Source organism: Symphalangus syndactylus, chromosome 13 (assembly GCF_028878055.3).
Source record: "Symphalangus syndactylus isolate Jambi chromosome 13, NHGRI_mSymSyn1-v2.1_pri, whole genome shotgun sequence".
Classification (NCBI taxonomy): domain Eukaryota; kingdom Metazoa; phylum Chordata; class Mammalia; order Primates; family Hylobatidae; genus Symphalangus; species Symphalangus syndactylus.
The window spans coordinates 35,408,487-35,420,062 of NC_072435.2; positions in this window are offsets into that span (position 1 = coordinate 35,408,487).

The window sequence follows — 11,576 nt, forward strand, 5'->3', positions numbered from 1 at the left end:
ACAGGCGTAAGCCACTGCGCCCGGCCATGTTCACTGATTCTTTGGCCGTGTTCAGATGACTGATTAGCCTATCAAAGGCATTCTTCCATTTCTTTATGGTGGCTTTGATTTCTGATCTTTCCTTCTGATTCTTTGAGTTTCTATTTTTCTGCTGATGACGCAGGGCAGATGAGCCCCCAAATTGGGGGTTAGCCCAGGAGGGTTCTTGGCTTTGCTCAGGAAAGAATTCAAGAGGCAGCCAGTGGTAAAAGAAATTGGGTTTATTGAAGCAGCAGGGCACAGCAGAGTGGCTGCCCCTTGTGGAGGAGGGCTGACTCCTAGGCAGTATACCCAGGGTAGCAGCATAGGGGCTGTTGGCTAGCAGTATTTATACCCAGTTTTAATTACATGCAAATTAAGGGGTGGGCTATTCAGACAGCACTCCTCATTCACCTTCCGCCATGATTGGGAGGCCTCCCCCGCCATGTGGAACTGTAAGTCCATTAAGCCTCTTTATGAATTCACAGTCTCGGGTATGTCTTTATCAGCAATGTGAGACACAGTTGCTCCGGCCTATAAATGGCACGTAGTTTTAAGGCTGCTTCCTGCAGTTCTCCTATGATTGGCCAGGGTTTTGATTTTGTTTTGTTTTTTTGCATTTTCAAATTAAGGGTAGATGAGTCTGAGGGTCTTGCTCCAGCTCTGTCTCAGGCCCCCACCAGCTGTCCCTCTTTCTTGCAGTTTACCTAACAGAGCCTTGGGGTGGGCATGTGTGGGACCGTGGTGCTAAGATGTAATGCTTTTTCTCATTTTACTCATAGTTATGTTGCAATTTTGGCATTCTCTATGTCTTAAAGGCAGTGTTGAAGGTATAGTTTTGTGTAGAAGATTCATAGGTGTGGAGTTACTTCACAGCATTTGAGAGGAAATTTTGGGAGGTGGCTTACCACTCACTGGCCATTGTTTTTAGTTACCTGGAAGTCTCCTCATCTTAGTTTTTAGAGATACTTTGGCTGTATATGCTATGGTATGGTATGGTATGGTATGGTATGGTATGGTATGGTATGGTATGGTATGGTTTTGTTTGAGACAGAGTCTCTGTTGCCCAGGCTGGAGTGCAGTGGCATGATCTCAGCTCACTGCAACCTCCACCTCCCAGGTTCAAACGATTCTTGTGCCTTAGCCACCTGAGTAGCTGGGATTACAGATTTGCACCACCATGCCTGACTAATTTTTGTATTTTTAGTAAAGTTGGGGTTCCACCACGTTAACCAGGCTGGTCTTGAACACCTGACCTCAGGTGATCTGCCCACTTCGGCCTCCCAAGGTGCTGGGATTACAGGTGTGAGCCACCGCGCCTGGCCTGGATATGCTTTAAAGAGGTCATTTCTTTGTCTTCTGGCCTCCATTGTTCCTGACTAAAAGTTAGTGTTATTCTTAACATTACTCCCCTGTATGTAATGCATTGCTTGTCACTGGCTCCTCTTCAGATAATTATCTTGGGTCTTCAACAGTTTGACTCTGTGTCTTGGTGCAGTTTTCTATGTATTTACTTTGCTTGGGGATCCTTGAGATTCTTAGATATGTGAGTCACTGTCTTTCACAAGGAAGTATTTGGGCATTATTTCTTCATAATTTTTTAATTGTGATAAAATAAACATAACATGAAATTCACCATTTTTTTTTTGTTTGTGTTTTTTGAGGCAAGTCTTATTCTGTCACCCAGGCTGGAGTGCAGTGGTGCAGTCATGGCTCACTGCAACCTCCACATCCTGGGTTCAAGTGATTCTCCTGCCTCAGCCTCCTGAGTAGCTGGGACTATAGGTGCAGCACCACCATGCCCAGCTAATTTTTGTATTTTTAGTAGAAACGGAGTTTCACCATGTTGGCCAGGATGGTCTCGGTCTCTTGACCTCGTGATCCACCCACCTCAGCCTCCCAAAGTGCTGGGATTACATGTGTGAGCCACCACGTCCCACCCCATTTTAATCATTTTTTAGGTGTACTGTTCGGTGGCATTAAGTACATTGACAATATTGGCTACCACCACTATCCATTTTCACATCTTCCTCTTCATTCCAAAAAATTCTGTACCCATTAAGCAATCACTCCTCAACATTTCTACCTTCAGCCCCTGATAACTTGTAGGTAGTGTCCATGAATTTTGTGAGAAGTAGAATAATAAAATATGTGTTTTGTGTGCGTCTGCCTTATTTCATTAAAAGTAATGTTTTCAAGGCTTATCCATGTTGTAGGATATATTAGAATTTCATTCCCTTTTATGATAATATTCTATTGCTTGTATGTGTTACATTTTATTCATTCATCTATTGATGAACATTTGGGCTGTTTCTACCTCTTGGCTATTGTGAATCATACTGATATTATTTTCGTTTTTCTTTTTTCTTGAGATGGAGTCTCACTCTGTCGCCCAGGCTGGAGTGCAGTGGCACGATCTGGGCTCACTGCAACCTCTGCCTCCTGGGTTCAAGCAATTCTCCTGCCTCAGCCTCCCAAGTAGCTGAGTACTCGCTGAGTAGCCTGCCACCATGCCCGGCTAATTTTTGTATTTTTAGTAGAAATGGGGTTTTACCATGTTGGTCAGGCTGGTCTTGAACTCCTGACCTCAGGTGATATGCCCACCTCAGCCTCCCAAAGTGTTGGGATTACAGGCGTGAGCCACTGCGCCCAGCCTGAAGACAGCATTCTTAGCATCAGGGAGGCAAAGTTGAGGCAAAGGAGATCTATCCAAACCAACCTCATTACACTAAGGCTTCTGAGCCACTTCTCTACCTGATTAACCACCCTAGCCCACACCCTTGGTTTTATCCCATTAGCGCAGTGTACTTGTCTGTCCAATTCAGCATGTAAGTGTTTGGCTCTTAACTGTTTTTCTGGTTTATTTCCTTATGAGGATCCTCATGCCACGTAAAGCTTTCATTAAACAAATACATGTGTATACTTGTATCTTGTTAACCTAATCATATGTCAGTGTAATTGTCGGGCCCAGCAAGGATCCTGAGATGATGTAGGTGAAATCTTGTTGCCCCTACAATATGGGCATTGGTTTGCAAGTGTCTGTTTGAGTTCCTGCTTTCAATTCTCAGGAATTTTCCGAAGTTGTTTTCTTCCTCATTTTCTCCTTTTGGGACCCCAGCTGTGCCACAGGACTCTGAAGTTCCTGTTTCATTTTTCTAATGTGTTTGTTTTCCAGTTTGTATGACTTCTACTGATACATCTTAAAGTTCACTAACTATTCTGCCCTCTTCATCTGTCGAATCCATTTAGTGACTCCTTAAAATCCAGATGTCTGAGGTCCTTAGGAAAACAGGTGCTTCTCCCCAATGCAGCTTGAATTTGCTCTGAATGTGGTGGTCCCCTAAGCCAATAACAATGCCTCCTGGCCTGCCCTGGCCACCCAGGGAGGAATGAAGGGAGAGGTAGGTGTAGTGGTAATAAACCTTGCTGTGCACAGCTTTGTGTAACAACTGGAAAGGGCGATGTGTTTTCCTGCTCCCATCCCCAAGCCTGATTTCTTCAAGATGCAGTAAGTGGGCCGTGTGCGGTGGCTCATGCCTGTAATCCCAGCACTTTGGGAGGCCAAGGAGGGCGGATCATGAGGTCAAGAGTTCAAGATCAGCCTGACCAACATAGTGCAACCTCGTTTCTACTAAAAATACAAAAGTTAGCTGGGCGTGGTGGTGCGTGCCTGTAGTCCCAGCTACTGGGAGGCTGAGGCAGGACAATTGCTTGAACCTGGGAGGCAGAGGTTGCAGTGAGCTGAGATCGAGCCACGGCACTCCAGCCTGAGTGAAAGAGTGAGACTTGGTAAAAAAAAAAAAAAAAAAAAAAATGCAGTAACTGACACCCCCCACACACGACCACCCCTCCACCTCCTGTTATTTCATTAGAAACCCTGCCAAAGGAACAAGGAAATCCTACAAAGAAGGTGTCTCAGGTACCCATCAGCAGCCACGCAGTGATGACAAGTGGGTCTGATGCCATTAAAAGGCTGTTTTCAAACCGCCTTCTGTTGCAAGCAGAACCCAATCGCACAGGAATCCAAGCTCCATGATGGAGCTTTGGCCATTGTTTTTAGTTACCAGGAAGGAAAATGGCGAGATTGAGATTGAGCCTGGAGGGCCAGCAGGGACCTCATGGCTGTGAAGACCCTGGACTCCTGTGTTGCTGGAGATGGTGTTCGTGCCCTCACATGGTCTGCTCAGCCCTCTTTCTGCCACGTGGAGAAGGAGCAACCGCCATTCAGCACAACAGAAGACCTAGTGTGTTTCCAGGGTGGGAGCCTACGAGTGGTGGACTCTGACTTTGACTTTAGGGACAGATTTATTCCTTAATTTTCTTCCTTATATGCTTAGTTCTTCTGAGGGCCTCAGACTCCCTCTCCAACAGCCTTCTACCCTCTCCCATTTCCACATTTTCATTTTTGAGCTTCCTTAGCTAAGTGGTTTTACTTTCTTCCTTTTCTGTCTCTCTTTTATATTTCTTTCTCTAGATTTTTAAATTTTGTCTCTCTCTTTTCTCCAATTTCTCCATTTCCCTTCTTTTCTCCATTTCCCTCCTTTTTTTTTTTTTTTTTTTTTTTTGAGACAGGGCCTGACTCTGTCGCCCAGGCCGAAGTGCAATGTCACGATCTCAGCTCACTGCAACCTCTGCTTCCCAGGTTCAAGGGATTCTCTTGCCTCACCCTCCAAAGTAGCTGGGATTACAGGCACACACCACCACACCCAGGTAATTTTTGTATCTTTAGTAGAGACGAGGCTTCACCGTGTTGGCCAGACTGATCTTGAACTCCTGACCTCAAGTGATCCTCTCCCATTTTGGCCTCCCAAAGTGCTGGGATTATGGGCATGAGCCACTGCGCCTGGCCTTACATTCTTATTCTGCACACATTGGCCATTGCATTGTTCCTCACCTGAGTGAACACATCCATGCATTCCTAATATTTGTGTCCTGGGACACCTGGGTTTGGAGTTTGGAGTAGAGAGGCCAAGCGTTTGCAGTCAGGCAGGTTATTCGCAAAATATTTATGTATCAGCCAGGTACAGTGGCTCATGCCTGTAATCCCAGCACTTTGGGAGGCCGAGGCTGGGGGATCACATGAGCTCAGGAGTTCGAGCCCAGCCTGGACAACATGGTGAAATCCCATCTCTATTAAAAATACAAAAAAATTAGCTGGGCATGGTGGCACATGCCTGTATTCCCAGCTACCCGGGAGGCTGAGGCAGGAGAATCGCGTGAACCAGGGAGACAGAGGTTGCAGTGAGCCGAGATTGTGCCACTGCACTCCAGCCTTGGTGATATAGTGAGACTCTGTCTCAAAAAAAGAAAAAAAAAAAAAAAAAAAAAAAAATATATATATATATATATATATATATATATAATGTATTGTGCTAACTTTCTTCTTCATAAAAGCCCTTTGGGGACTGTTAAGTGTGTCTCAGCTTGGATTTGGGTTTTTTTAGACCAGAGATCCCTAGTCCCTTTGAAGCTGTGAGTGTGAGGGTATTTGTGTCTCTTGAGAAGGTCTAAGAGTCGCTATCAGTTTGGTGGCAGGGTATGTTGTACTTAGAGACCTTGTCAGAATGGATAACTCATTTGACCTCCATCACTTACGAAACAACGACTTTTATCAGCTACATTAAAATGCCAGCAATGTCATGCTACATTCTCATAAATACTGGGAATTAACTGATGACTTTCTCGTCCAGGTATTTATAGGCTTTGGCAAAGCAGCAGTATACAAAACTGGTCCCATTCATAGTAATCTTGATGTTAAACTTTGGAGCCAGAGTACAAGCAAATATATAAACACTAGGAAGAAAAGTAAATGTGGAGAAGAATAAATGCTATGAGGAAGAGTAAAGTTGAGGAGGGGAATAGACAGATGGGATTGGCCCATTCAACCTGTGCAGTGTAGAGCATATACTTTTTTTTTTTTTTTTTTTTTTTTTTGAGATGGAGTCTCACTCTGTCTCCAGGCTGGAGTGCAGTGGCGCGATCTCAGCTCACTGCAACCTCCGCCTCCCGGGTTCAAGCGGTTCGCCTGTCTCAACCTCCCAAGTAGCTGGGACTACAGGCGCCCACCATCACGCCTGGCTAATTTTTTTGTATTTTAGTAGAGACAGGGGCATACACTCATTTTTAGCCACTTTACCTTTTTAGGAAACAAAATCATCACAGAAATAATCAAGAGGCAGCTTTCCTATACATTTCAGTTTCTCCTAAAACAGAACAGGGCTGGGAATGCTTACTGAGGAATCATCCAAGCATTTCTTTCTATCATGACAAGAGCAATTCCAGTTTGCTCCATGAGACCCTGCTTCTCTCACTGTATTTGGTTTTCACATTGCAAGATTTGAAGAACACTTGTCAAAACTTGACGGTTGTTTCGGTTTTCAAGGACAGTTTGATCTGCATTTTCTTCCAGTCCATTCATTTGTATCTGGTTTGGCCTGCAAGGTCTTAACTTTTTGCCCAAGAAAACCCTTACATTTAAGCAACATGAGTTCCTTGATTTGTCTTTAGCCCAGTGCTACTTTCTTGAGTTCAGAATAAAAGCTGATTATTATTATTATTATTTATTGTTATTATTTTGAGACAGAGTCTTGCTCTGTCACCCAGGCTGGAGTGCAATGGTACGATCTCGGCTCAGTGTGACCTCTGCCTCCCAGGCTCAAGCGATTCTCCTGCCTCAGCCTCAGGAGTAGCTGAGGTTACAGGTGCCCGCCACCATGCCTGGCAAATTTTTATATTTTTGCTAGACAGAATTTTGCCATGTTGGCCAGGCTGGTCTTGAACTCCTGGCCTCAAGTGATCTGCCCACCTCGGCCTCCCAAAGTGCTGGGATTACACCAGCCTAGAGAATTGACAGTTATTTTTTATTTTTTTTGAGATGGAGTTTCGCCCTTGTTGCCCAGGCTGGAGTGCAATGGCGCAATCTTGGCTCACCATAACCTCTGCCTCCCAGGTTCAAGTGATTCTCCTGCCTCAGCCTTCCTGAGTAGCTGGGATTACAGGCATGCGCCACCATATCCGGCTAATTTTGTATTTTTAGTAGAGATGGGGTTTCTCCATGTTGGTCAGGCTGGTCTCGAACTCCCAACCTCTGGTGATCCACCTGCTTCGGCCTCCCAAAGTGCTGGGATTACAGGCGTGAGCCACCATGACTGGCCCTTGACAGTTATTTTGACCTAACATTGGTGATAATTTTTCTCTACCTCAACCAAGAAGATGGTGGATTGGAGCACTTTTTTCATAGATTGACCAGTCTTCCCAGCAACACAGGAGGGCAGTCATTTACTTTCTGCAGAGAAAGAGACAGGTGCAAAGAGTCAACTTACCAGCTGGAAACTGGGACCAGCATCAAATGCTTACTCCGACATTCAGCTCTTGTTTCACCTCTTGACCCCTTTCATGCCTGCATCAACCAGTGGATCTGTTGGGCTCAGAGTGCATGACAAAGGGGCTTGTGGTGTTCCACTTGGCTTCCTGAAATCCCTTCCTTTTCCCCGGCAGTGCTTCCAAGCAGGACTTTGGGTGTGTAGTCAGGGCAGTTTACATCCCCAAGTGAAAATGCTGAATGTTCAGCAAGCCTTGGTCAAAAGTTTTCCTAGGCTCATTAGTGAAGAAATAGCAATTACTCACTGGCTATTGCCAGGGTTGAGAAAAAGAACCCTAGAGGCCGGGCCCAAGGGGAAGAGAGTACTTTCTCTCAGCATTGAGTAAAAGTGGCCATTTTTTAAATGAGCCTTGGGAACCAGCATAACTGGTCCCTCTGTGCCCAATTTCTCCATCCCGATAATGAATTCCATGGATAACCTCGGTGGCCCATGACAGTTGCCTCTCATTGCACTTCCCTGCCAATTCTCAGAAGGAAAGTGTCACACAGTCTCTGGAGGGAACTTCTAATTATAGGAACACAGTCTGCTTGTCTGAGTCTTGTTTTCAGTTCTTGGACCCTCTCCAGCAGGGTCTTGTGTAACCTTTGAGTAATATCCAATCCACTCAGGAATTCTTCCCTGCTAGGGAACCTATTGTATATACCCAATGAATATTAGCTAAGTGCCTTACACTTTTAATTAGGTTTTGGGAAGAAAGATCAATAAGACAAAGTACTGCCCTTAAGAAAGTAAAGGTCTAGGAGAAGAGAGATATCAACAGTAAATAAGACACCTAGTATGGCAGGTGAATCCATTTGGGAGGCCCCAAATGAGGAAGATGTTGAACTTGGGGCCATCGAGAAAATCTAAGTAGAAGAGATGACGCAAGCTCAGTATAGAAGGATGATTATGATTGTGATTATGATTATTTGGAGATGGAGTCTCGCTCTGTTGCCCAGGCTGGAGTGCAGTGGCGTGACCTCAGCTCACTGCAACTTCTGCCTCCCAGGTTCAAGCGGTTCTCCTGCCTCAGCCTCCCAAGTAGCAGGGACTATAGGCACACGCTGCCATGCCTGGCTAATTTTTTGTATTTTAGTAGAGACAGGTTTCACCATGTTCCCAGGCCAGTCTCGAACTCCTGAGCTCAGGCAATCTGCCCGCCTCCGCCTCCCAAAGTGCTAAGATTACAGGCATGAGCCACCAAGGTCTGCCGTGTAGAAGGATCATTTAGAGTTCAGGAGCAGAATCAAATAAGCATGCTAATCCTGAGTGCAAAGGCACTGAAAAAATGACAGTATATTACATTCTGTAGATAAAAGACAATCTTTGGAGCAGGAGGCAGACTTGAAAGGTAATAGGGGACAGATTGTAGAACACACACATTTCCTTTTCTCTCTCTCTTTTTTTTTAAAGACTCGGTCTCATTCTGTCGCCCAGATTGGAGTGCAGTGGCATGACCATAGCTCTCTGCAGCCTCAAACTCCTGAGTTTAAGCCATCCGCCAACCTCAGCCTCTTAAGTACCTCGTCTATAGGCATACACTACCATGCCTGACTAATTCTATTTTTTTATTTTTGTAGAGACATGGTCTTGTTATGTTGCCCAGGCTAGTCTCAAACTCCCGGGCTCAAGCAATCCTCCCGCCTCAGCCTACCAAAGTGCTGGGGTTACAGTCATGAGCCACTGTGCCTGGCTCACACACATATATCTATATGTTAGTCTATCAGTTTCAATGTAAATGTTAGTTGGAAATTGATGGAAACCAATTGATATTTAATGAAGTTTGAAGTTGAGCAAGGTAACTGGTTCCCAATTGTGGAATGGAATGAAGGGTCCCGTTTTGATGAGCTTTTGTTTCATAGCCACCCAAAACATGGTGGTTTAAAGCAACCACGAGGCTGGGCTCAGTGGCTCATAATCTCAGCAGTTTGGGGGCCAAGCAGGAGGATTACTTGAGTCCAGGAGTTCAAGACCAGCCTGGGCAACATGGTGAAACCCCGTCTCTCTAACAACAACACCCCAACACCTTTTATTTAGGGTTTGTTGGTTGACAATTTGGGCTGTGCTTAGCCTGAGAGTTCTCTTGACTGGCTTTTGCAGTCATTGTCTAGGTGGGGTGGGTTTATTGTTCTTCGTTCAAGGTCTCATTCCCCCAGCCATCCAGGTAAGGCCTGTTCACACACTGCTGGAGTGTTCCAGCAGAGCTTGTATTGGGAATGCCTATGCTCCATCAGCCAGTGCAATCATGGGTGAGCCCAAGGTGGAAGGGCACTCAGTTACACAGAAGGGGCTTGGATATAGGAAAGTAAAGACACAGTGGCCATTCTTTTCTGCAGTTGGCCACAAGGCCAGTGTATTATTGCAAGAGTCTAAGTGAGGGGAACAGCTTTATTGAGATGTGATGAACATGTGGGAAATTCACATATTTAAAGTATACAACCTGATCAATTCCCTTCTCTCTGTCCTATCATAATACTTTCCTTGGAAAGTTTTTATTTTTTTTCTTGAGACAGAGTCTCACCCTGTTGCCCAGGCTGGAGTGCAGTGGCACGATCATGGCTCACTGCAGCCTCAACCTCTCAGGCTCAAGTGACTCTCCTGCTTCAGCTTCCTGAGTAGCTGAGACTACAAGACACATGCCACCATGCCTGGCTAATTTTTGTATTGTTTGTAGAGATGGGATTTTGCCATGTTACCCTGGCTGGTATTGAACTCCTGAGCTCAAGCGATCCTCCCATCTCAGCCTCCCAAAGTGCTGGGATTACATGTGTGAGCCACCATGCCCAGCCTGATTCCAGGTCTGATAGAAATCTCTTTCAACCAACTGCCAATTGGAAAAACTTCGAATCTGCATATGACCTGGGAGCCCTGCTTCCAGTTGTCCCACCTTTCTGGACTGAACCAATGTACATCTGTTTTTTTTTTTTTTTTTTTTTTTTTTGAGACGGAGTATCGCTCTATTGCCCAGGCTGGAGTGCAGTGGCGCATCTTGGCTCACTGCAAGCTCTGCCTCCTGGGTTCACACCATTCTCCTGCCTCAGCCTCCCGAGTAGCTGGGACTACAGGTGCCCGCCACCATGCCCGGCTAATTTTTTGTATTTTTTTTTTTAGTAGAGATGGGGTTTCACTATGTTAGCCAGGATGGTCTCGATCTCCTGACCTCGTGATCCGCCCGCCTTGGCCTCCCAAAGTGCTGGGATTACAGGCGTGAGCCACCACACCCAGCCTACCACATTTTGTTGTATATTTGAAGTAATCGAAATTTATTCCTGCAAGCCACACAGATTTTTGTACATTTAATTTTAATTTTAAAAGATCTGTCAGCCATTGACAGAATAATGGATAAACAAAATGTGTGTGTATACATACAATATAATGGAATATTTTGTGGCCTTAACAAAGAACATTCTCCTGAGCATGGTGCCTCATGCCTGGAATCTCAACACTTTGGGAGACTGAGGTGGGAGGATCACTCAAGACCAGGAATATGAGACCAGCCTGGCCAACATGGTGAAACCCCATCTCTACTAAAAATATAAAAATTGGTCGGACATGGTGGCACACACCTGTAATCCCAGCTACTCGGGAGGCTGAGGCAGGAAAATCGCTTGAACCTGGGAGGTGGAATTTGCAGTGAGCCGAGATTGGGCCATTGCACTCCAGCCTGGGCAACAAGAGTGAGGCTTTGTCTCAAAATAATAATATAAAAAAAATAATGAATAGAAAAATCACAAAAATTAAAAACTAAATTAGCTAATTGGGAGACTGATATGGGAGAATTGCTTGATCTCAGGTCTTTGGGACTGTAATGAGCTGATTGTGCCACTGCACTCCAGCCTGAGTGACAGAGTACGACCCTGACTAAAAAAAAAAAAAAAAAAAAAAGAGAAAGAGAGAAAGAATATTCGGACACATATACAGCATAGATGAACCTTGGCAATATTTCACTTAAGTGAAATAAGTCAGTCACAAAAAGACAAACACTGTATACTTCCATCTATGAGGTAGGTACCACAGTCAGAATTATAGAGACAGAAAGTGGTATGGTGGTTCATTAGGGGCTGGGGAGGGTGAATGAGGGATGAGTGTTATGGGACAGAGTTTCAGTCTGGGAGGATGAGAAGATTCTGAATATGGAGGATGGTGATGGCTGCTTAACATTGTGAATATACTTAATGCCACTGAACAGTACACTTA